The sequence below is a fragment of the Gopherus flavomarginatus genome, chromosome 15 (assembly GCF_025201925.1).
Source record: "Gopherus flavomarginatus isolate rGopFla2 chromosome 15, rGopFla2.mat.asm, whole genome shotgun sequence".
Taxonomy (NCBI): domain Eukaryota; kingdom Metazoa; phylum Chordata; order Testudines; family Testudinidae; genus Gopherus; species Gopherus flavomarginatus.
Window position 1 is genome coordinate 25,751,197 of NC_066631.1, and position 25,488 is coordinate 25,776,684.

General features: G+C 43.9%; 1 protein-coding gene across 12 annotated transcripts in view; it reads left to right on the forward strand.

Moving 5' to 3' along the window:
* Positions 1 to 356: 356 nt before the first annotated feature.
* PITPNM2 (phosphatidylinositol transfer protein membrane associated 2) overlaps positions 357 to 25,488 on the forward strand; it is a 195,296-nt gene continuing 170,164 nt past the window's right edge. For 5 of the 12 annotated variants that reach the window (XM_050924398.1, XM_050924406.1, XM_050924403.1 and 2 more), the window contains exons 1-2: positions 363 to 475; positions 21,701 to 21,800. The gene's annotated coding sequence lies outside the window, so the exon portion shown is untranslated. Of the gene's footprint in view, positions 476 to 10,972; positions 11,044 to 21,569; positions 21,590 to 21,700; positions 21,801 to 25,488 lie in introns of those variants that run through there. The other 7 variants (XM_050924408.1, XM_050924407.1, XM_050924412.1 and 4 more) reach the window with 6 other exon arrangements.

Genomic DNA, 25,488 nt, shown 5'->3' on the forward strand with positions numbered 1-25,488 from the left:
GGCGTGCAGCTCCCAGGCGGCCCGTGCCCGGCAGGCGCTGTCGTACCCCGCCGCGGCCTGAGGGGGGCGCACCCCGCCCGGCTGCTCCCCTCGTGCTCCCGGGGCCCAGAGTGAGGGAATGCCTGCGAGCCGGGGAGGAAGTGGCCGCGCGCTGCAGCAGTGGGCAAGGCTCGCGCCGGGAGAGGAGGCTGCCAGCCGGCTCCGTGTCGCTGCCGCGGGGCAGAGGGCGAGCCGGGGCGCCCCCCCCCAGCCGCTGCAAGAGCCCTGCCAGGCAGCCGCCCGGGAGCCCGGGGCTTGCAGCGGCAGCTCCCCCCCGGCCAGCGGCACCGAGGAGCCCCGCTGCCCTGCCCGCCCTCGCCGGGGATTATGCGAGAGGGGAGCGGGCAGGTCGGCAGCCCGCTCCTGGTAGCCGGGGAGAGCAGCAGCAGCCGCCGAGCGAGCGCTGGGGCCGCGGCCGGCGGAGGAGCCGCAGCCGGTGCGTGGGGGGGAGAAGCCGCCTCCCCGGGCTGGCGCTGCTGCGCGCGGGGCACCTTGTCCCGGCGGGAGGGGGGTGCTGGGGCCGGCGCCCCCTCCGGCTCCAGCGGCCTAGGCCGGCCCCGCGGCGACGCGGCTGTTCTGGGGGGCGTGTGGCACAGGTCTGGGCTGGGACCCGGGCGCGTCCCCAGGGGCTGGGGGGCAGCAGGTGGCTGGACAGGCCCCCGGCTGGGCATCGCTCCCAGTGAGCAACATCTGTCTCCTCTGGGGGCCAAAGCCCATTGACCCGGGAGCGGGGAGGGACGAGGCTCCCCCCTTCCGCTCAGTTACGTGGGGTGAGTGGGTCCCTGCAGGGAGCGAGGTTCACTTTCACCAGCTGTTTCGGGGGGCGGGGAGAAACATTTTAACCCCCCCTCTTTTTTCAAACTGGTTTTATTAGCCCGACCGAGCTGTGGATGGGAAAGCTACCTACTCCCTGGGTTGCTAAGAAACAACCTCTTGGCGCTGCTGCACAGACTCATGCATTAATGGTCACTTCTGTGCCCGCAGATCCAGTCTCGTGCTCGTTATTACTACAAAGAAACCTTTCAGAGAGATGGGGGGGGGGTGTTTTTCTTTAAATGTACTTGACGCATGGACACTTCTATCCTAGAGACAACGTTGTTTGGTTGTTTGCACTGACAGGCTTGTCATACATACTAACATGCATTTCTTCCCTTGCTATAGTTAGCAACACAGGGCTGGTAATGCACAGGGAGAGCAGGCTGTAAGAATAATACAAGTCACTTGGTGTTTCTAACTAAGTATTGCTAGAACTCTTCTGTGTTTTAACCTGTCCTGTGGCAAACAGTAAACAGAGTGTTTTGCTAGCAAAAAGTTTCCAAGGTAAATGAGATGGCATGGTAGGAAGGACAGGCTATTTTAATTATATCACAACAAATCTAAGAGCTGCAACAATAACAGTGTGGTTTTACAGAAAAGATGAACTCATGATTTAGTTAAAATAACCCATAAATATCTTAAAATGTGGACTTCTCTTGTTTGGTGTCTACTTGTGCAGAGTGGCTTTCCTCTTAATTTTAGGCTGTAATTTGAATATAATGTCTGAGGAGATGTTTGTGTTTGAAAATATGAGGTAGCAGGTGGTACCTGTCTCTTGTTTCAAACCAGCAGATGGAACATTTTAGGTAGTTCATGTACTTGATGTGTGTGAAATAATTCTGGGCTTCAGGGATACCACCCAGCTAGACTTTTAAGGGTCATATAATTTTAATGCTACAATTTATTATAAGCGTGTGATTTATTTACCTTGGACCATAATGTTAAACTCATGGCTTGAAGGTTAGGTTTTTGATTTGGTTTGGATTTTTTGGTAAGTGAATTTAGTTCTACCAAAGGTGTCAGATTTGCATCCCTGGAGACTTCACTCTGCTCATCCCCAGAGCAAGTACAGCAGAGACTGTGGTAGCACAAGCTTCCCTCAAGCTGCCCTGTAACACTTGTCAACTCTGACTTGGCTGGATCACTTCTAGGGATGGAAGGGCAGATCTGTCTCAGTCCCGTTTCAATTCTCATCTCTCTGCTGAAGGTCCCCAGCTAGTGGTCTGATTTCAGGACAAGGGCACTTTTCAAATTGAAATGGAGCTGTGACCACCAACTGGGTTCACATAATCCAGGGGTTCTCAAACTTCATTGCACCGCAACCCCCTTTTGACAACAAAAAGTACTACATAACCCCAGGAGAGGGAACCGAAGCCTGAGCCTGCCCGGGCCCCGCTGTCACTGGTGCGGAGGCCAGAGACCATCGGCTTCAGCCCCAGTTGGGAGGCCGGTAATCTGAGCCCCGCCACTCCAGGCTGAAGCCCTTTGGCTCTGGCCCTGGGTGGTGGGGCTCGGTCTTTGGCTTTGTCCCCGGGTGATGGGGCTCGGGCATCAATCCCGGCTCCGGGCCCCAATAAGTCTAATGCCAGTCCTGGCAACCTCATTAAAACGAGGTCGTGACCCTCTTTGGGGTCCCTACCCACAGTTTGAGAACTGCTGACGAAATCTATGAAAGAGTCACCTTATAGAATAATAGAAATGTAGGACTGGGAGGGACCTCAGTTGGTCTTGTCCAGTCCCCTGCACTGAGGAAGGACTAATTATTATCTAGACATTCCTGACAAGTGTTTGTCTAACCTTAAAAATCTCCAATGACAAAAGAATCCATAACCTCCATAGGTAATTTGTTCCAGTGCTTAACTTCCCTGACAGTTAGGAAGTTTTTCCTAATATGTAACCTAAATCTCCCTTGCTGCAATTTAAGCAGCTTTGTTCCAAGCCATTCCCGCTGCAATCTGACTTGGCTTTCCCCTCTGAGAAGAGAGGTGGAAGGGACTTCCCCTTTCAGGGATCTGATTCTCTGGTTATTTGGGCATTGAAGCACCTTCATGCTACTCTTTGCAAAGAGGCTCTAAAGAAACATGCTGGCTGCTCCTCCATCCACCTGCAAGGATTACGAGGACTAAATTTGCAGTATTCCCTGACAGCCTAGAGAGCTTTTGGACTGGGTTCTGCAGCTGTGTGTGTATATCCTCCCCATGGGGGGGCCAGTGGCACTGCACTGGTATGGTCTGGCAGCATCAATAATGATGCTTTATAGAGTGCTGTTTATCCATAGCTCACAAAGAAGGCAAAGGATTACTATCCATAGTTAGGGAAACAGAGCACAGCTGACTTGCTCAAGACTGTGCCACACATCCATGGCAGGACTGGGAATAGAACCCTAGTCTCTGGTCTCCTAGTTCAGTGCCATCTCCAGAGGCCCATGCTGCCTCCTGAAGATGGGCTGATTTTATTTCATTCTCCTTTGGCATCACTGATTTCAGCTCTGTAGATTCCATTCCAAGTGTCTTGCTTTTGCAGTACAGTGCAATAAAACGTAAATTGGTGCATGTACTCAACTCCAAGTATGTGAGTAGTCCCATTAAAGTCAGTGGGACTGTGCAGTCTTTGTAAGCACAGGGGTTTAGTAATTAGTATGCACTGACTTGATTTCATATTTGAATAATGTGGACTCATAAAACTCCCTCTCCCTTTATTGCTTGATAGCCCCTTGTTTCCGCCCCCGATCCTTGATCCTCTGGAATATTTTTATCATGTTTATTTCTGCCATGTCTGTTTTGTGTGCCTGAGTAATAGAAGAAGATTGATTGTGTTACAAAACACAAAACTAGCTTCTAAGTGATTTTTCCACTCTTGAATAGTAGGCGGTCGCTTTTGAGAGTGCACCGTTCTGTCCTTTCACAGACCTCATGCCTGATATGTTCAGTTGATCTTGGTATGGCTGCTTATTTTAATGGTTGACTAGTTCATGGGCTTGTCCTCAGTTGCTTGATGGCTGAAAATCCTTAGCATGAAATACAAAGTGAAGAATAGCTAAGCATGACAGAAGAATGGCCACAGACCAGTCCTCTCTTGTGGCTCTGTGTTGCAGTGCTTCTTTACAATACAGTTCATGTATTCTGATCATGATAGCATCTCAAAGAAAGAGAGAGAGAGAGAGGAGTAAATGACTGAGGCTTAGGGGTTAAAAATGTGGCTTGTTCTGTGTCTTACCTTTGATAGATAGAGCAGACTCCTGTTAGGATGTTAATTTGCATTAATCATATTTAAGTTTCCATAACTAACTTTTAATTAAAGCATGGTTGATACCAGCTTAATGAATGTACGTATGCTAGGCCATCTGCATGAATAAAAATTGTTTTTAATTCCCTTACTATTCCCTTTATGGCCCCTTAGATACTTTTTGTGGCCATTTAAACAGCATATGGTAGCAGCTGTTCATCTTTTTAATATAACTTTTTTGCATCTGCGTTCAAGAAACAAGAATTATGTAAATAAACAACTATCTTGTATCTTTAAAAATATTTTTTAAGTAACTTGGAACATGAAAAGGTGGTAAAGTATGTCTAGGTGCATGTATGAGAAAACATTGCTTAAGTTAGGACCTGATCCAAAGCCAGCTGAGGTTAATGGAGAGCCTTTTTGTTGACTTCAGTGGGCTTTGAATCAGCTGTTGGGCTACAATTCAGCAAAACATTTATGTGCTTAAGTCTCACTGAAACCATTAAAAAAACCAACGAGGAGTTCTAGCCCACGAAAGCTCATGCCCGAATAAATTTGTTAGTCTCTAAGGTGCCACAAGTACTCCTTGTTGTTTTGCTGATATAGACTAACACGGCTACCACTCTGAAACCATTGACACTTAAGCACGTGCTTTAACTGTTTTGCTGAGTAGAGGTGGATTGTTCAGTCTTAATGCACTCTGATCGTAAACCTCTCTTATTTACAGTAACTTTTCTCAAGAATAATGTCTTCAGTAGACTTAATCCTGATTTACACCTCGGTTAGTGAGAGCAGAATGAAGACCTCAGAGAGTGATTTTTGGATTGTAGTTTATTTAATGGGCATCTTTCACCAAAACAATAATTTCTGATACAATATCCCTGTTATTTTGGATTTGCTTCGGACAGCATATTTGAATGTCTTCAGTGTTGTGCCTCGAACAGCCCAAATGTTTATTGTGAGCTGGCATCTGGTATGTGGGAGTTTTATGCATCTGCTAATTTTAGTTAACAGCCAATTTAGAAAGACTGTGTTTTAGCCTGTTGAGAAATGCTAAAAAGTTGCAAGTGAAAGTGGGATGTTTTGAGGTTTAATTATTTTATTGATTTGCCTTTTTAATTTGAAATCTGGATCGCTTCTGAGAGTTTTCTCTAATGCAGCATCACATCTTCCAGGTAAGCTAATTTTTTAAAAGGCTCATTCAGCTGCCCCAAACAGGTTTTTTTTGGAATGTACAGACTTCAGTAAAAAAAACAAACAACTGTCCTATTTATTGTGATACCGACATAATCTCATAGCTAATTAGCCACACTGTATTTTAAAAAACTGTTATGTGAGGCCTGATTCAAGAGCTGCAGAGTAAAATGGTGCTCTTCGTAGTGTAGAGTGATAGCTGCTATTTATTTTTTTCTGAATCTAGCATGACTCATGACTGTGAATTTGTGAGAATGCAATAATGTGTCCTAGGACCAGTACAATCCACTGGGAAATATTTCTTAACCTATCACTTTCCCTTTTAAATTTTCTATCCAAAATGCATTTTTCTTATTTGAATTGTCTTAAGTTCACAAATTAGAGAAATTTTTTAATTTTTCTTCTAATTATTTTTTAATCTGATTTGTAAAGAGGAGTGTAATCAGCGTTTCTATTTAAAAAAGCAAAAATTAGTGAAAGACAGTGTTTTTCAGGCCCAGATTTCAGGTTTTGTAAAAAAACAAGTGTTTGGCAATCCCAGTAGGAATAGAAATATAGTTATGAAACTGAAGGGGGCTGGGGTGGAGAGAATAAAATTAAACCTGTATTTGTTTATAACTTTTCCCAGGTAATGTTGGGAATCTTTGTACAACATTGTACTAGGGCAGGAGAATCTGAAATTGAAACTTTTTATAAACCCAAAATGTATCTGAGTAGTCCAGTTTCAGTGTCTAAGTTGAGTGTGGTGCCAATTGTAAACAAACAACATAAATAGTGAACAATAAATTTTGGGGAAATTACTTCAATTTTAATAATGTAGGTGGGATTTTCAAAAATATGTAGCATCAGCCTCACTTGGCTCCCTTGAAAGTCAACAGGAGTTTACGAAGAGCTCCTGAAAATTCTACTTATAAAGTACCAGTAACATGGGCAATGAGGTTAGTATGTGTAACTGTCTGAATAGTGGCTCTTCAGCAAGTTGCACTTAGGAAACTGGGAAACAGTGTGAAAATACACCAGATCTTATCATGGATGATCCTTGCTTCTGGTGGATCACCTAAGATCTACAGGTGTCAGGAGTCAAATCTCCTTTCCATTCTGCAGGGGACAAAGGGCTACAGGGTTGAGTGGTTTGGAGCCCTTGTGGTCACCCTCTGCACAAGGACAGATTTTGCCCAGAGAGGAAGGTGGAAGGATTCTCCTTGTCAGAGGATAAATAGTGAAGAAAGGTGCCACACAGAAAAAGGTAACTGAGCTTGTAAATGTATTTGCAAGCTCCAGCAACGAAAAGTAGGAAGAATCCAATAACCTTAGAGTTAAAACAACTCCTGGAGAATACTTGGGGATACCGGAGGAAATAAGTGCAGGAAGATATTTCTGACTTTGAATGAAGGCCTCTTTTAGGACTGAGCCTCATTGCCTGGTGCTCTTCTCCGTACAGTCCAGTCAGGGGTGGATTAGGGTTTTGTGGGGCCCTAGACCAGAGCAAATTGGGGCCCCATCCCTTCCGCCTGAAGTACCTCCCCACCCCCGGCGCTCCTGCTGGGGAGTGGGTCGGGGTATGGGGCCTTTCCCTGCTCTGCCCCCCCATGCTGGGCGAAGTAGGGCAAACCGCCGCCCTCTGACCCACTCCCCGCAGGAGCACCGGGTGGAGCAGGACAAGCCCTCAAACCCTGACGCAGCTCCCTGGTTGGAGTGCCCAGTGGGCGGAGTGGGTTGGGGTGCAGGGGCACCCATTTTTCTGGAGTCCCCCAGTTGGCCAGGTCTTCTGGGCACAGGCCCCGTTGGCCCAGTGGGTAATCTGCCAATGAATCCAGTTATTTGTAGATCTTCATAAAGGAGAGCAGGGAGGGATGCTGCGTAACAATAGTAACTGGCATTGCTGTCTACGGTGCCTTTTCATCTAAGGATTCTGAGGGATTTGATGAATGTTGACTAACCACTGTGCCACACAACACCTCTTTATGTTCAGAATGGGATGCATGAGTATCACTTCCCCTGCCACTAAGTTGCAGCTGCCTCCTGGGATGGGCATGTCAGGTGTATATGAGTGTGCAGCAACAAAACAGTTGAGGAAAGGAATTGACAAAAAATATTTTAGCCAAGAAGACTGTGGGTAGAGTGTAATTGTCTGAGCTAGGATATGGGCAGCAGGCCAAGGTTACCCTTGGTCTTATAAAAGAGCAGTAGGATCTTTTAATGACGATGCGTCATTAGGACTTCAGTTTTTGCATCTCTTCCCAACTCAGTTGCAGCTCCGGGGTTCCAGACGAACTGCTTCTGGACTGTATTCCAGCTTTGATGCAGCAGCCAAAACGTTTTGGTCAGATGAGTCCGACAAGGCTATAAGATCAGGAATCCTCAACCTTGTGGACAGTGAGATGCCCACAATGAGAAAATGTAAGGAGTCGGGTATCCTGGATAGTTTTGGAAGAGTTACACAGATTCCATTTGGTTTTGCATGGTGTTTAGACAGCTGTGCTCAGTGAGGACCATGAGAGTACTAACAGGAAACTTTATAACCGTTATGTGCACAGGGAAGGAACAGCACTTAGGCAGCTTAGAGAGAGACCTTGAATAAGATAAGCAATGATGATTCATCACTAACTATTCCCCCACCAGAGTGACTTAGCAGCTTAGCTCCCTAGCTGAGACTATGTACATCAGATTCCTGCTTGGAGTGAATTTTTATAGCCAATTTATAAATCTAGGTGACCAGGGGAAAAGGGCAGAGAATTGGCTAATGTCCCAAACGGTGTGCTGTAGCAATCCCAGCATTCTTGTACTGTCAGGAGAGGTTATAAAAGACAATAGTGAGTTAATGGTTTAAAGTTTTTAATTTGTCATGGTGAGTGCAACTAATTAGATGGATAGAAAAGATGACTATAATTTGTTTGGGTTGCTGGTGCTTACATAATTAATCCTTAGCTACTAGTTCAAGCAAATTATCTGATTTAACCCATACAACCATGTCCTCAAAAGGCATTCTCTTCTAACAATGCAATGCCCTGCTTAGAAAGCGGGCATGTGTAACAGTACAGGCATATGGAGGACCACTGTTGAGAGGCACTGGAAAGGCCTCATTATCCCAAGATGTATAGGAAGAGTCAGGAAATTCGACTTCAGCTACGTTATTCCCGTAGCTGAAGTTGCGTATCTAAAATCGATTTTAATTCCTAGTCTGGACGTGGCCTTAAGGATTTAATTCTATTAAGTGCTTTGAAAGGATGTGGGGGATTGCAGGTTTTTATAGTACAGCCATGGATCACTACTGTTCAGCTTACACAATGTGCCTTGAATTGGTTAGTCATCAGAAATCTGGTTTGGGGCTCAGTGCGCCACTCTTATGTCAGCTCATTTTGAATTGAAGTCAAGGAGTTATGACTTCTTGGGAAAGCTGGCAGGGCTGTGGCTATCTCTGAAGAGGCAAAGAATACTGTTGTGCCCTTGTATGTGAGTTTACGCTCAAGGTCCACTCCTGCTTCCAACAAAATTGATAGGAGCTTGGAATTAATAGATTACAATTGTTCTTTTTTGCTTTCTGTCACAGAAAGGCACAAAATGGGGTGTGAATTTGTTATGATTTTGTTTTTAAGCTCAATAGTTATAGGTAATCTAAGGGGCCTCCTTTTAGGGAAAAGGAACGATGTAGAATGATTTTTCTCTATGTGAGCAGTTTACTTACTTTAATGTTCTTCCCCCTTCCCTTTTCCGTTAAATGAAATAGAACATGGTTTTATGTTAATCATGTCAGATGAAATTGAAATCCAATATCTTCTTGCTGTATCTCAGGTTGAAACGAATTGGAGGCATTTCCAAGCTGTTTAATTTTCCCTTTCACTGAGTCGGTTGTTCCCCGTGCATGATGGAAACATGGACCCTAATTTCTTTTCAGTATTTGCCAGCCAGACTCTGCAGCCGGAAACACTTCCCTCTGTAGGCCTCTCAACCTAGCATCAGGCTTCTACTGTTCTAGCCTGAACATACACAGACTTTGTTACTTGCCCCCTCTCTAGTAGCAAATAAAGTGAATTGAAGTGTGAGAAACAAGGGGAGAGTGAGTTTAATGTCTAACTGTGGATATCTCTGAAAACAAGAATTTAAAATGCTGTGGGGAAAAACAGAGGGCTTATCTCCCTCTAGATAACCCTTACCTCTTCTATATGCCCTTTATCTGACTATCTCAAAAGCTCTTTGCAAAGGAGGTTGAAGTATCATCATGGCAATTTTACAGATCTTTACACTGAAGTGTAAAGTCATTTGTCCAAGTGAGTTAGCCAAAAAGCCAGGGAAAGAACCCAGGTTTCCTGTCTCCTAAACCAGTGTCCTATCTTTTGGTCCACACTAACTCTCATGAATATTCCCATGTAACCAAGCTGAGACTATTTTTCTGTTGAGCAGTTCTGGCAGACAGGGCTGGCTCCAGGGTTTTTGCCACCCCAAGCAGCGGGGGAGGAAAAAAAAAAAGCTGCAATCGGCGGCAGCTCCATTGCGCCGCTTTCTTCTTTGGCGGCAATTTGGTGGCAGGTCTTTCTCTCTGAGAGGGACTCAGGGACCCACCGCCAAAGAGCCCGACTTGCCGCACCTTTCCCTTGGCTGTCCCAAACGCCTGCTTGCTGAGCTGGTGCCGGCCCTGCTGGCAGATCACTCATTTGGGCCCCTATCCTGTGCATTGTGTAGTCCCACCTAAATAAATGATATGAACAAAAGCACAGTAGGCACCATGGTGTGTGGGTTTTTTGAGAGGTTGTGTGTGTGTGTGTGTGAAATGCCACATTTACAAAGATTTGAAGATCGTATTTGAATTTACTGCTGTTTTTCCCCTACTTAGACTATGAAATACTACAGCTAATTTAACTATTGCAGAAGGTAAACACTTGTTTTGTTTTTAATTGTCTCCACTCTAAAGTAACAGTCTGAAGATTGGTTCCCAAATATGCATTTAGCATGGCTACAATGTGTCCTGTCTGTTTTGTGGACCCAGAATGACTCTTAAAGCTCACTATCTCTTGTGTAAACTCCCCTAAATGGGCTTTTCAAGGACAGAATTTATTTAACACACAGTAACTGCCAGGTAGAAATGCATATTAGGGCAAGCCTAATTGAAGCCTTAACTTTTCAGCAGCAGCTCCTATGTAGCAAGCCTCTGTTCTAGCCTCGTGTATTTTATCAGTTTGTTTGTTTAGTGTAACAGGATGAGTTTTTTACTCTGCATGCTTTGCTAGCTCTATTTGACAGGCTACTTGGCCAGAGATTCATATAATGATATTATTTGAACCAGGGCACTGGAAATGCATCATCACTGCTCGGAGGGGAAAAAGCTGTATTGAATTAGGGGCTGATCTTTAACAGTGCTGATTATTTTTGCAGATCTGTGAGGAAAGCTGTTCAAAATGTTTTTCTCTGGTACATTGTTTCTCATTCTGAGTTAATCGCCATACAGAGTGGACCGCACCACAGAGATGCACTTGTTCTGTTACATGCGCCTCCTTTCCCTTGGCCCTATGGAAGGCTCTTCTGTAGGCTTGTCAAAGAGCTCGGACTCCATGGATGGTGAGGGCATTTCTCTCTTCCCCCGCCCCCATGAGATTCTCTTGCATATGATAATGTTGACATCACCAGCCTCCTCTTATGTTGCATGATGTGATATGCCCTGGAGGGGAGTTTCCAGCAGCTGCCAGTGTGGAGTCCATGGGAAGTGCTGTGGAACTGAGTAGAAGCACTGGGCTCTGCAACTAGCCTGTGTCTGGCATGGATGTGTGGATGCCTGTAAGTTTATGGAGGAGGAACCCTGTCTCTCCCCAGTGAACAGTTAATGTTTCCTGTGGAATCAGCTTCCTTATGCTGGTTTCTCCGCATTAGGGGATGATACTGCCAACTGTTAGTTTTTTTAAAATAAACTACTGCATCTATCCTGCCAGGACATGTGCTAACCTCTCTGGCAATAATGGCTTTCCCTCCCCTCCTCCCAAACCTTGGTGAGGCCAAGTCCCTCCCTCTCTTACAACCATACAGCCCTGTTGATTTCAGTAGGGCTGCAGAAATGTAACTGAGAGCAGAATGTGCCCCTTGTAAGCACTGCAGTTGTTCTGTGTTGCAGGCTCTTCTTCAGAGAAAAGAGAGTTTCAGATTTGGTTTTTGATGTTCAAAATGGGGCCACCTTTCCTAACATACACCCTGCAGGAATAGTGTTAAAATTACCAGTACCAGTGGTTTTTATAGTGAGAAACATGGCTGTAATAAAATGAGCATGATTCTACTAGTACTTACTCACCATGTCTGTATGCTGTGTGTCTTTGAGCCAGACCCGATAGCTTTAGTGACAAAACCCTGTTTTGACTCCCTGGTAGCAGTGCAGAGCTTAAAGAGCAGGCAGGAATATCTTTTATCTGATGCATCATCAATAACATTTTCATCTAAGTTGCGTTAGCAGTTTTTTACTGCTGCTTATCTGAGGCGGACCTTGGCTTTCAGACCTCATGTTGAGTATTCAGCACCAGCAGTTGGAATATGCATCTTCTGTTGTAAACTGACCTGAAACCACCAAGAGAATAAACCTGGAACCCCACGATATCAGTTTTACAGCTGCTTCTCAGAGGAGAACTGCATTTTAATATTCTTACTAAGTACTTGAAAGAGAACTGGCAGTAAACTTGTAATTGTTAAATTTTTGTGCATAATTTGGTTATATTGTTATGAAACCTACTGTAAATGAGTTCAACTCTTAAAAAACTTTATTTGTAGACAGAGGCATGAACTAGGGCCGTTCATTTTTTTTTTCTCAGTGTACTCTAGTCAGGTTCTTATTCCACACCCTTTACTGTAGCATCTGTAAGGCAGTTGTTAACATTACACTTACTTATTTTTGATAAACTACTGAAAATCAGAGTTGTACAGTAGATCACATAACTGAATACCAGGGTGAAGTTAAATCACTAACTTGGGGAGAATGGGTGAGATGCCTTTTCTCCAGAATCAGTTGCTGAATCGGCAATACGTTCCTTCTGCTAGCATATGTTAATCTGACTAGCTATAGCTGGAGTGAATATTTAAAGCTCTTCTAGCAAAGATAGCAGCAGCAAAACAGTAAATCCTACGAAAGCTGTTTGTTTTCAGGTATAAATCCAATTTAAAGCCAGCTTCCTAAGTCTGTTCCTACTTTAGTCACTTGGGGTCTCTACCAGTGAAGGCCAGCAGGACTGGCTCCTAAATTGTGGCCATATGCCCTACTATATCTAGGAGAGGGGAGAAATGCAACTGAGGTCACTACTAATCCTGCATGAAAAGCAAAAGCTCAACATCTCTGAGTTTCTGATATGGGGTCTAAGGAAAGATAGGAGCAACGAGGGAAGGGAAATACAAAGCACTGTACAGGACACTGGAAAGCCGACTTAACTTTCTATTTGCTATGATTAAGTTATTGTAGCTCAGGGGAGTGGTGTTTGTTTTATTTTTAGGTTATAATTTTTGATTTCTCTGTTCTCCCATCCCCCAGCTGTAAAATGGGGGTAATGCTGCCTTTATCTGTCTTGTTTGTGTGTATGGACTGTCTCTCAGTATGTATTTGAACAGTGCCTAGCACAGAGGGACTTACCTTTCAGTCGGGGCCTCTAGATGCTATTGTAATACAAATGAAAGCACTGGGGGCCAATGTTTTTAAGCTACTACGAGCTATTGCCTCTTGAAGAAAACCTTTCTATAAAATATTTCTTAATCTGTAAAACAGGGGTAGGCAACCTATGGCACGCGTGCCGAAGGTGGCACACGAGCTGATTTTCAGTGACACTCACACTGCCTGGTTCCTGGCCACCAGTCCGGTGGGCTCTGCATTTTAATTTAATTTTAAATGAAGCTTCTTAAACATTTTAAAAAGCTTATTTACTTTACATACAATAATAGTTTAGTTATATATTATAGTCTTATAGAAAGAGACCTTCTAAAAATGTTAAAATGTATTGCTGGCACGCAACACCTTAAATTAGAGTGGATAAATGAAGACTCGGCACACCACTTCTGAAAGGTTGCTGACCTCTGCTGTAAAATAATGAAAGCTAGCAAATCGTGCCAAACCTAAATGACGTGTTTCCATTTGACTCATCAGTTGTCCAAAAGATGACACCATTTACCTCATTAAAAATGAGACATCGTTGCCGACTGGCACATTTGTTCGTTCTGGTAGGTGCTGAGCACTCATTTTCGGTTAGGAACATAAGTAAATTATTATTTCAGCTAAAATTGGGGTGAAATTTGTAAATTTTAAATCTTTAATATTTAGGATTAAGAATTGCAGCTGGGATGGATTCATGTGTGATGTTCTATCTGGACCTAAACAGTGTGCAAGAATCCACTTCAAAATAATATATACTGTATTTTTAAAACTCTTTTAAAATGCAGACTAGCCAGATGGTCAAAAGAACCAATCAGTGAGGCAATATGTAAATATTTTCAATCATTGCCATGGCACTTCTGTGTTGACACTGAAATATAAAGTGCTATTCCATGGAGCTCATGGGTGATCAGCAGATGAGCTCTGATAAAATAGAGAATAAGCTTGAATATTATTGTGGATCATGGGTTTCATCTATACAGGGAGACTACAGTTCATTTGTATAACATGATGGAAAAGCTTTCTGTAGCCTCTCTTTAAGCATATTATTTAAACCCAGACAGTCTTTATTTCTTCTCTGTCAGGTCCTGATCAAATGTGGTTGTGGTTTTTTTTTTTCTTTTTTTGAGACTTCTCATTTCAACTGAAATATGCTGTGCAGTAGTTACCACTTCTGCTTTAATTGCCACGTGTATTTGGAAAGGGGCAGGGACTGGAGCTGTTGAGGAGTTCTTTGCTTTAAACATACCCAGCTAGAGAGAGTGATCAGAAAGTAGTTAAAAATCAGCAGATTGAAATACATTTTAATTTTAGAAAAGCCTTCCTAAAGGAATCTGCATGTACCCGCCAGAGCAGATCTTTTAGAAATGTGTACCCGGGGCGATAACATTTTCATGTATAAAACATGAGGTTCCCTCAGTGAGAACAAATGCAAAGCCTTCATCCAGCAGAAAGCAGCTTCCTCAATTGTTTGGCCCTTCAGAATCTCAGTGTCTGCAACCCCCATTGAGAATGCTCCCTCTTGGGAGGATTTTTTCCACCCTTTTGTGGTAGCTCCTAAACTAATATTAGACAGACAGCTATGGCAGATCCTCCCCAGAGTCTGAGACTTTTACTGGCCATCTCACTAGGCCAGTGTGGAGCAGTTGCTATTGTTCTAGTAGAGGCATGGCAACAGAGGGGCCTAAAGGCCATCGTCCATTTTGGAAGGTGGGGTTCTGAACAGACCGGCTGCAGCTTACAGCAGGCTCTCATAATATTAAATACAAGTTCTCCCCGCCATAATGAGAACACAAGGACCAGGGGAGTTAAGTCAGGAGTTAAGTCAGGATGTACGTGGGACCTCCTCCGTTGAAGTGCTGAGTTTTGCTGCAGTCAGTGGGATATAGATATGGCAACTTTAGTGTGTTGACGTGCAGCCTAGCACAAACTTGGCTCTCTGCCATTAATTTTATGAAAGTCCTGGGACAGTGCTCTGACTACAGGGCCGGAAGACAGGAACTGCTGGGTTCTGATCTTTGCTCTGTCGCAGATTCCATCGCTGACCTTGGGCCCATTGCTAACCTTTTGGCCTCCATTTTCCCATCAGTAAAATAGAATAACCATTCGCCTACCTTGCCAGGGTACCGGGCTGGTTACTGTTTGCAAGGAGCTTTGAATATGAAAATGCCATGTGAATGCTGAGTGTCGTCATAGGCATTGAACAGTCCAAAGAGCTGTCCCTGGATGACATCTCTGCCCTGGTGCTCAGCCAAGGAGAGAGCTCTCCTCACCCTCACACAGCTGCTTCCTTCCTCAAAAGAAGTGAGGGGAAACTCTATGCGAGGATGGTAGGGTGAGGATCCCTGCCTGGGCGGGGGTGAGGGGAGTCTGAATAATCTCACTCCACCAAGAAAAGAAAGACCTTCCTCCTCCTAATTGTGTAAACAAATTTACCACAGGAACCTTGGGGGCCCACTTGTATTCCCACTCTGAGGGCCAAACACAGGGTCTTACTCCATCCCCAGGTGAGCAGTAACTCCCTTGGGCTCCATACCTGTAGTTGGGCGGAGAGGTCCAGCGTATGGTGTTGTCTTGCAGTGAAGTGAGGCGCTCAGCTAGATGAGCTCCTCTTCCCTTCCCCGAGCCGCTTTATCATTCTCCACCCCACCCCCCTTTTCCCTTTTTGGCCTTATGCAGCATCACATCCTTTCCCTTGGATGGATCCACCTGCAGCCCAACCAGTACCTTCAGCCTCTCGGACCTGGCATTTTCCTGAAGCCTGTGTATATTTTCTCCTGGCTCAGGCCCTTTGTGGGTGAAACCAGAAGCATCTCTGTTACTTAAAGTGTGTAACCGCAGCAGCACAGTAAAAGATCCAGATGCAACTGACATTGGGGAGGGAAGAGCTTGGAACATTCTTTTCAGTGCACCTCATATTATTTCTGCATTAATCGCCAGATGTAGCTTTCTTGTTATAAACTGCACCTGTTCCCCGGTGTATTCTGCTGCCTGTTTTATCTGAATATAAGGTGATTTTTGGTTTTGGATTTATTTATTCCTTTTTTAAACAAAAAGCCAAAGTGCTGGCAGCAGCTTACCGAGTTACAGCCAGATATGGCCCGTTCGGACCGGTTAAAGGTCTGATAAGACGGGAAAGCCTTTTCATTTCAGGGTAGGCAACTACTGTGAATGCCCAGCCAGAGAATGTCGCTTGCAAATTGTGCATGTACAGTATTTGGCAGCAGCTGACCTCTGCGAGGATGTAACGTGTATTATTATAGATTGTACAAAATCACTAGACTGAGCTATAACAATTGCATTGTTTGGAACTATTTCATAAACCCTTGGAAAATTGCACTGTGTCCACTCTTCTGGGTATGCAGAAACAGAACAAGGATTGTTCTTCCTCTCTCCCCACTCCTTTCTCAGCAGTATAGCAGTGCTCTTCTGTTGACTCACGCTGTTATCACATGCTAGAGCCCTCCCTAAAGCTACTGACTGATTGTGGCAGGTGTGGTTTGTTAACTGTTCAGTTAAAAGGAAGGTGAAAGTGCCCTTCTAGGCACATGGAACTAGGGCACAGAGGCTTCTGCAAGGAAACCCTAGGAATGGCCAACCATAGGGACAAGACTGAGGCTTATGGTGTATTGTTATGTTTGTTTCAACTAACGATAAAGCCAAATGTCAGGTGGGGACCAAACTTGGGATGCAACGTAGTGTTGTGTATAGGGCACCAACATTGCGTAATGGGAATTGGGAGTCTTTAGTTATGTTCCAAGCTCTGCTAGTCATCTGCTGCCTGACCGTGGCAAGTCGCTTCCCCTCTTTGTGCTTCTGTTTCCCCTCTCACTCTTTGTCTTCTCTGTTTAGATTGTAAGCTCCTTGGGGAGGGACTGTGTCTCTTGTTGTAGGTCTGTACTACACTGGGCCTTGATCTTGGCTTGGAACTGTAAGCACTACCATAATCCAAATAAATATTTGGTCCATGGTATACCCAAGTGGCTCTCAACCAGGGGTATGTGTAACCCTGGGGTATGCAGAGGTCTTCTGGGGGTACATCAGTTCATCTAGATATTTGCCTAGTTTTACAACAGGCTACATAAAATGCACTCGCAAAGTCAGTACAAACTAAAATTTCATACAGACAGTGACTTGTTTATACTGCTCTATACACTGAAATGTAAGTGCAATATTTATATTCCAATCGATTTATTTTATAATTCTATGGTAAAAATGAGAAAGTCAGCAATTTTTCAGTAACAGTGCGCTGTGACACTTTTGTATTTTTATATCTGATTTTGTAAGCAAGTAGTTTTTAAGTGAGGTGAAACTTGGAGGTATGCAAGACAAATCAGACTCCAGAAAGGGGGACAGTAATCTGGAAAAGTTGAGAGCCATTGGTATACCCTGTTGTATTTGTTCTGTTCAGGGTGGGAACTCCACCCATTCCCCAATGAAAAGTACTTGTGTGTGACACTTACGATATCTCTTAGGGGGAACAACTGAGAACTGAAGCACAACACATCAGTTAAGTAGACAGGCCTTCAGAAGCCAGCCAAAAGAATGTTATAATTAGTCTGCTTCCATGGAAAGATAAATGCCAGTTCTATTAGTGTAGTGCAGCGTTTTCAATATTTGTGCTAAAAATGAGCAACTCACCACCTGCTGGGTGGCACCTCATCCTAACTGCAAAATGTATTTACATGTGAATCTGTCTACTAATAGCTGCGGCTGCTTTGATCATCTTCTGCATGGTCTCATGATGCTTTTGAACCTAATTTTTAATTTGTGAGTGTGTGTGAGAGAGAATCTTAAGAGGTGCTGAGCAATCCCAACTCCCATGAAAGTCTGAGAGAGTTGAGATTGCTCAGTACCTCTCTGGATCAGGTTCCTAATTGGTGGTCAGTAAATATCCTATCATGTATTAGCATTTCCTTTTTATTCTGGTGTGAGCCACCTTGGCCCAAATGTCTCCCTGATGCAGCTCCACTAAAGGCTTCATGGTTGCAGCAAGAATTAATTTAGATCCATATGTTTAAGAAGACACACTCATGATATGTCTTTATAATGAAGATGCAGTGGATAAAAGTCGATGATTGTTATTTTAAATGGAAAAATAAAGCATTTTTTATTGAACTTGGGTTTTTTAATTTTTTTAAATTAAATACATTTATCTTTTTAAAAATAAACCTGTTTAAAATTAAATTTGAAATTATGATGAGCTGTGTAAAGACCTAAACTTAATATAATCTACTAATTGTTTAATTATTTTTTTTAATTGCAGCACCCTTCTGCAAATTTTAATGAATTAAAGGGTGCTCCTTTTTAAAATTATATACAGAATAATGGGGTGGGGGAATCTTTAACTTTTGAGGTTAATTCAAGCTATGTCACAATGTCCTGTACTATATTAAGTAAGTATCTCTGTTATTTTCAGTCTTTACAATGGAGGGAATGCCGATATTTAAATTTTTCCAATGTAAGTACTTTGAAGAAGTATTGTGCAGAAAAGATTTTGCCCTAATTTCTTTTGGTTTCATTTTAGTTAGCAGGTGCAGAAAGAATATTTCTTCATGTGGACTAGTTAATTCAAACTTGAGAAGCTGATAGGGAGTTGAAAAAGTAGAAATGCTCATTTTTCTCATCCAATCTATGAATAAAAATCAGGTGGGAGAGGATGAGGTCTACTAATTCTAAAAATGTGAAGGACATGGCACCAGATTTTCAATGATATTTGGCAGAGAGGCACCTAATAGGATTTTCAAAAAGTGCTTCCCATGGGAGTTAGGCACCTAATCTGTTTAGGCACTTTTTGAAAATTCCACTAGGAGTCTATCTGCACCTTCAGGCACTTAAACGCTTTTGAAAATCTGGCTCATGGTGATCAGAAACAAGTTAGTCAGTTCACTAACTGCAGACGATATTTCTTTATATAATAACTTTGGTTAGTTTAAAATGCAAGGCATAATTTTATAAATATTTTTTGTGTATCTAGCACATTTAAGGTAGTTTTATTTAACTCATAAAAACTAGCTTAAAATGCTGCTTTTGTGCATTTTTTATTGAATTAAAATTTTCATCCTAATGCAAGTGTGAAAGAAATCATGAGTAAAAAAATTACCATTTAGTCACATAGATAGAAACCAGTGAATGACACATTTTTAACACTATAAAAAAATGTAAAAATTAAGAATCTGAACAAATGTCTGTTAAGCGACATAATTTCTGAAATAAAATATGTATAGGTACAGAAGAAGTACCAACATGTAGTATAAAGGCTATATTTGCATTGCAAATCAACATATTTGAATGGTCATGACAGCCAAGCAGAACAGACCTTTCTTTTGGACTATATACAAATGCAAAACAAAATTAAAATGATTTAAATCACAAGTTTTCCTGCTTGCTTATTTAAATCACTTCAATTTAAATCAGGCCTCTCGAATGAGGACAGGAGGTAATTCCTGTCGACTTCTATCTGGTATCAGATTCTTGCAAGCCTGAGGCTGAAATCTATCAATAGATGTTTCTTTGTTGGCACCAAGGTTAGCATTTGGGACTGCCTGACTATTGGTCCTGTTATCTGACCACTATGCCATGTTGCCAGAGCTGCAGTTCAATTTCTAAGTCAAATTCCATCCGTTAATAATAGTCACAATACGAAAGGTTTGTATATAGGTTAAATAACTTGCTGTCAAACTGCTGTAGCATTTTAATCTGTGCTGGGAAAGCAGAACTGGTGTTTGGGCTCCATGCGACCAACTGAGCTGTGAATCGTCAGATGACGTTAATAAGCATTTGAGGACTAAATATATTTTAAGCTGTCTGGCTGTTTGCTGTCTGTGAGGACTCTGAGACTAATGGACCTGAAACATTGCTCATGCTTGCTCTTTCTCCAGTGGGACTGTGGCCCTCGCAAGCACGTTGAATAGCTTTGTATGAAGGTACAAGAGTAAACTGCAATTAAAATCTATTTTGGTAAGGTATAAATCAACCCTATTAACCATGGCAGGGTCAGCTAAATAGTGCACAATGTAGCGATTCCACGCCTGGCTCCGTATGTCCTGCCTGCTGGCTTGTAATCCATGTTCCAGTCTCAAAGATGCTGTGCATGTATGTAGTCTGCTCTGGTAGGTGTGTGTTCCAAGGTAGCGCCTGCCAGGATAGGTTTTACTTTGCGCTCGATCTACAAGAGGTTTTTTTGAGGGAGGGAGAGGGGGCGGGTGCTCATGTATCTCTGCTGTGAGTGTGTGTATTGAGGAAACACTTGCACTGCCATGAAGTGGGTTTTTTTCCTCCTGCTATGTAATGCAGGGGCTTAGAGTCCAGGATAGGGGCCAGAATCACCTGCACTGGCACAAGTTACAACTCCCAGTGCTGGAAAGGGCAGTTGGGCATCACCTAAGCTCAAAGGGATAATGCTTCCACTGCTGCCCTGGAGGTTCTGCTGAGGTAAGGCAGCCAGTTAATGGGGGCTGCCGTGTGGATGCGCTGAATTGGTGCATCACCACTCCCTGGGCAGGCCTGGCTACACCACCTCACGGCCACACCCACCTCTGAGGTGATGTTGGCTGGCTGTGGGCCTTCTGGCAAAGGCAGATGCATGCAGATGCCCGATGTCATTGCTGTCTTCCCTCCCCTTTCTGGACTGTCCACTGCTGGGAGCCTTTGTCAGGATCTGTGCTGGCTGCCTGTGGGAGAAGGGGATTAAGGAAGGAGTCAGGAGCAGAGGTGTGGGTGATGCCAAGGTTTTGAAGGGCTTTGAAGAGACATAGAGGAGCTTGACTCTAATGTGAGAAGGGGCAAGAAGCCAGTGGAGTGAGGATCGGCAGGACTGGGGAGGGTTGTGTGTGTGTGACTGATGTATTGATCAGGCACTTTAAAAGCATGCCTTAAAAATGATCTACAGTAGTTAAAAGCAATGCCGAGAGTCCACCCAAAGGAATCTCTTTAAAAAGGTAATAGGCTATTTTCCATAATTAAGCAAACTGCATGAGCTACTTAGGATATAATTATTCTATTATGTTCCTTGTAAACCTCTCTCAGCTCTCCTGGCAAAGACAGCCTGAGGGGCCAGGATACCAGTAACCACAGGCAGGGAAGTAGAAGGGGTGGTGTCTCAGATATAAATTCCCCATCTCTGCCCCAATACAGGAGGGTAGTCTGTATCTATCTGGCTTGAGGCACTGAAAACTCTCACTTCCCCTGGTAGCCCAGCCCACTCCCGTTTCACCATGCTGCTCCTCTTGCAATACTAGGGGAAAAGAATTATCTCTCTGTAGTGGTACTGGGAGGTGCTATTTTTCCTTACTCCTCCCCTGCCTGTGGAAGTGAATAGCTTCTATAAAGGCAATTCCAGCTCCCTTCCCACTCTTAAAGCAAGGAGTCCTGCCTCATCTCAGGGTTTAGTAGACTGCTGCTATGTGAATTTTTTCTTCAACAACATCCATGCTAAATATCTGTGCACTTACATCTTTCAGCACCCTGTGTGAACTGGTAACCTTACATGGGGGATTAGGATTATTTTATGCAAAGAGAGCACATGGTAATGGTCAGTGCAGATTTTTTTTTCTTATTTTAAATTTCCATGAGTTAGAGATTACGATGACTCATGGCTTGGAAAGAGCTGAAATCCCTAAGGTGCTAGTTACCGCCTACTATCACGTATTGAATTTCTAACATACTGGAGGGATGTCTGCAGAGAACTGTGATGTACAATTATAAAAGGTTATAGCTTCATGTTGTTTGTACAGGAGCTATTAGCATGGCATAACTTCACTCTTGCTGTTAATTTCCCAGCGGCATGGTCGTTAAGTACATGTTCTTTATTTTCTCTAGGATGTTGACATATGTGGACCAACAGTGACATCCTACGTCAGCAATGCTGCATTGACTCCCTCCTGCATTCAGAAGCATCCAGAGAGATTTCATACGTACGGTATGTTCTGACAGTTCCATTGAATTGCAGTTCTCTTTCTGTTTTTTTTTTTTAAAAAATCATTCATATGCTACTGTGGGGAATGGCAACCATCTCTGGGGAACAAGTGGTTAGCCTCAGCTCAGGTTCCTCAGAGGAAGGGCTATACAATGGAAGTTCAAAGAGTGGCTGCTTGGGTAGCCTTTGGGAAGGTCAGACTCCATGCCTAGGGTCACAGAAGTAGGTTGTCCGGTGCTGAGTTAACTTGTATGTGTTTTCTGGTTATAATTGTTCCCCTTTTGAAGAAAACTTTTGCTGAGTGTGCCTGTGCGTTTGTTCCTGCTCAGTCAACACCCAGAGGTCTCTTAAGTTTGTAAAGTGGGTTCATTAAAGGGACGCTACCAAATAGGTTACTCCCCAAATTTAGACCTTCCGCTTTACTCTGCGCTGGTTAGGCCTCAACTGGAGTATTGTGTCCAGTTCTGGGCACCGCATTTCAAGAAAGATGTGGAGAAATTGGAAAGGGTCCAGAGAAGAGCAACAAGAATGATTAAAGGTCTTGAGAACATGACCTGTGAAGGAAGGCTGAAGGAATTGGGTTTGTTTAGTTTGGAAAAGAGAAGACTGAGAGGGGACATGATAGCAGTTTTCAGGTATCTAAAAGGGTGTCATCAGGAGGAGGGAGAAAACTTGTTCACCTTAGCCTCTAATGATAGAACAAGAAGCAATGGGCTTAAACTGCAGCAAGGGAGATTTAGGTTGGACATTAGGAAAAAGTTCCTAACTGTCAGGGTAGTTAAACACTGGAATAGATTGCCTAGGGAAGTTGTGGAATCTCCATCTCTGGAGATATTTAAGAGTAGGTTAGATAAATGTCTATTAGGGATGGTCTAGACAGTATTTGGTCCTGCCATGAGGGCAGGGGACTGGACTCGATGACCTCTCGAGGTCCCTTCCAGTCCTAGAGTCTATGAGTCTATAATATATTTTAAAAAATAACCCTCATACAAATGTATTAATTTTTCTTCTTTTTAAAAAAAATCAGTGAATGTAAGTATTTTATTTTTAATTTAAACCAGGCAGTGTTTGGAACCTGAATACTGCAATATTGTTTTAGTGCAAGTAATCCAGAAAGCAAGTAGAAATGGACAGGCTCATGTTCGTTTTCCAACCTGACAGAAATGCATACCTCCCACCCCCATGCAGACTGCACAAATGATGAGAAGTTGGAATTTTTTTTCTGTTTGGATAATTAAAGGTATCGAGATGTTTTTGTATTTTGTAATGACATAGTACATTGTAATTACATTGTGATTTAATCTTGTGGTGTATTCCTTTAATGTTTATTTTAAATATTTGGTGATTTTCATTAAACGTCCTTCATGTTAGTTTTGCTGTCCTGATTCATATTTCTAAAACGAGGGTGACCAGATGTCCCAATTTTATAGGAACAGTCCCGATATTTGGGGCTTTTTTTTATGTGGGCTCCCATTACCTCCCACCCCCTGTCTTGATTTTTCACACTTGCTATCTGGTCACCCTATCTAAAACTGCTTATGGAACTAGCAAATGAACAGGCGTTCTGCAACTAATTTACTTGAAAGTAGGTGTGGCCTCAGCATACCCTTTTTATTATTCTTGACTGTTTTGTTCGAATCTGTTGTATTTTCCCACTTTCCTTACCCCATTCTCCTTTACCCCATTAAAATTTGTAACAAAAATGGTTTAACTTTTATCTCCAGTCAAAGTTTCCCTTTGGAATGATGTCCAGGGTGCTGCAGTCTTGCATTCTGCTGTTGTAGACTAAAATTCGGGGCTGCTGACCTTCAGTTCAAGAGCAGCTGGAAGCAGGCACAGGATGGACAAGTATAGTTGTGAGAGTACCCAGGCTGAGGAGTACAAGTTGCTTTCAGTGATTCTGGATTCACACGCTCAAGGCATTGTAGTTATTCTGAATGTTCACAGTTGCAAGTGAAAGTGTAATCTGGCCTTGAACTGGCACTTGGGTGCTCCTAGCAGAAGTCACTGAAGATGATGGACCACATTGTACCCTTAGTATTGTACTGGCATAAAACCAAGGGAGAGGGACAGAGAGCCCAGGAAATGGAGCAGCATTCACCTTGGAGCATCTCCGCCTGATACTCCCCAGAAAGTCTGTGGGCCCAGGTACTGGTATGGTAACTGTTCCTAACCTTGCAGAAGGCTTGAGGCTCTCTGGGACCCAGCTTCTCTCCTGAGGGAGCCATGCTGCCATTGGAGTCTCTCTCCCTATTGGATCCGTGCAGTGGGAACCATGGACGGTCTCTCTGGGAGTAAATACCACTGTTAGCAGCTTAGCAGCAGGGCTAATGCTCTTAGCAGCACAAATTTTCACTCTTATCGACAGGACCTGAAAAGAACATCCCGTGAGCCTCCTCTGTGTGGTGGAGGCACAGAAGGGTCTCCACTTGCTTGGCAGAAGGGCAGGAACAGGCTCTGCTCTCACTTTCCATGGGTTTAAGGTACTTTATGTCCAAGTTCCTGCTCCTTTGCTCCCCTCTGGGCTGTGTAATGGGGAAGAATGTGACTCTGTAAACTAATGACAAGCAAAGGAAGGCAAATGCAGTCTCATCCCATTTTCAGAGTTGACTTAGCCCCATGCTTTTCACTCTCCTGAAGGGATTAATGTATCTCAGTAAAATGTAAAACAGACACAAAATTGGTCATCAGTTACTCGGAGAACAAGGAAATGCTACCTTTACACGCAGCAAAATGAAGCTGTGCAGTGCGGGTCGCTAGGAAGCTGAAAGGAGCGAGGAATGTCTATGTCTCGGCAGATTAAGTACATAAGGGAATAAAATTGGCTTTAAAATTTGATGGTGAATGCAGCACTCATGAAAACAAAGGTCTAAATGGCATTGGCCAGAACTAGGAGCTGTTGGATGCAGGCACTGGGTGATTTTCCTACTGTGCTCTACCATTGTCACTGTGCCAGAGTTCTGCTGTTCAATCCCTGAGGGACTTGTGACCGGACTGCCAAACAGAGCAAATAATGCGGAGGGTCGGGGGGGGGAGCTCCCTTAAGGTTGCTCCTCTGAGGTGCTGATGGTCTTCCACCCCCACTGCCCTCAGTACCTTACAGGGTCGGCACCTGAGAGAAACCATATCCCACATCCATGGGGGTATTATAATGAAAATACAAGAACTGGGCTTGATTCACAAGGACAGAGCTGGCCCTGTGGATGTACAGGCTGGATGTCCGTGTGTGGTGCCTCCATGACCTGTGATGGGGCTTGAGCCCCTCACAGAGGCTGGAAGAAGCCAGCTGGGAGGCAGCATCTGTGCTAGGGGACAGAGGTTGCTGGTACAGAGTGCCTGCTGCACCAGCAGCCTAACCTGTCCCCCTGCTCCTTTGCTCCTACCTGTTCTGAGGAACAGAATTTCCTCATTGCCCTTCAACCCTTCCCTGAGCCTCAGAGGGGAGGAAACGTGAATGTTCCCCTCCCTCATACTCATGTTGGTTAGTCTCTGTCTCTACCTCCGTTGGATGAGAGGGCAGTTGGGAGCTGGTGCACAGGAAGGGAGTGTGGAGGGGTGACAGACCAGGAGTTTGGGTTATGTGGAAAGGGGCAGCAGAAGTGAGGTGGTGGTGGAGGGGCATTAAGGACTAATTGGAGGCAGGGCTCTTGTACTCTGGGGGAGTGGATGCCCCCTCTGGGCAATTCGCATG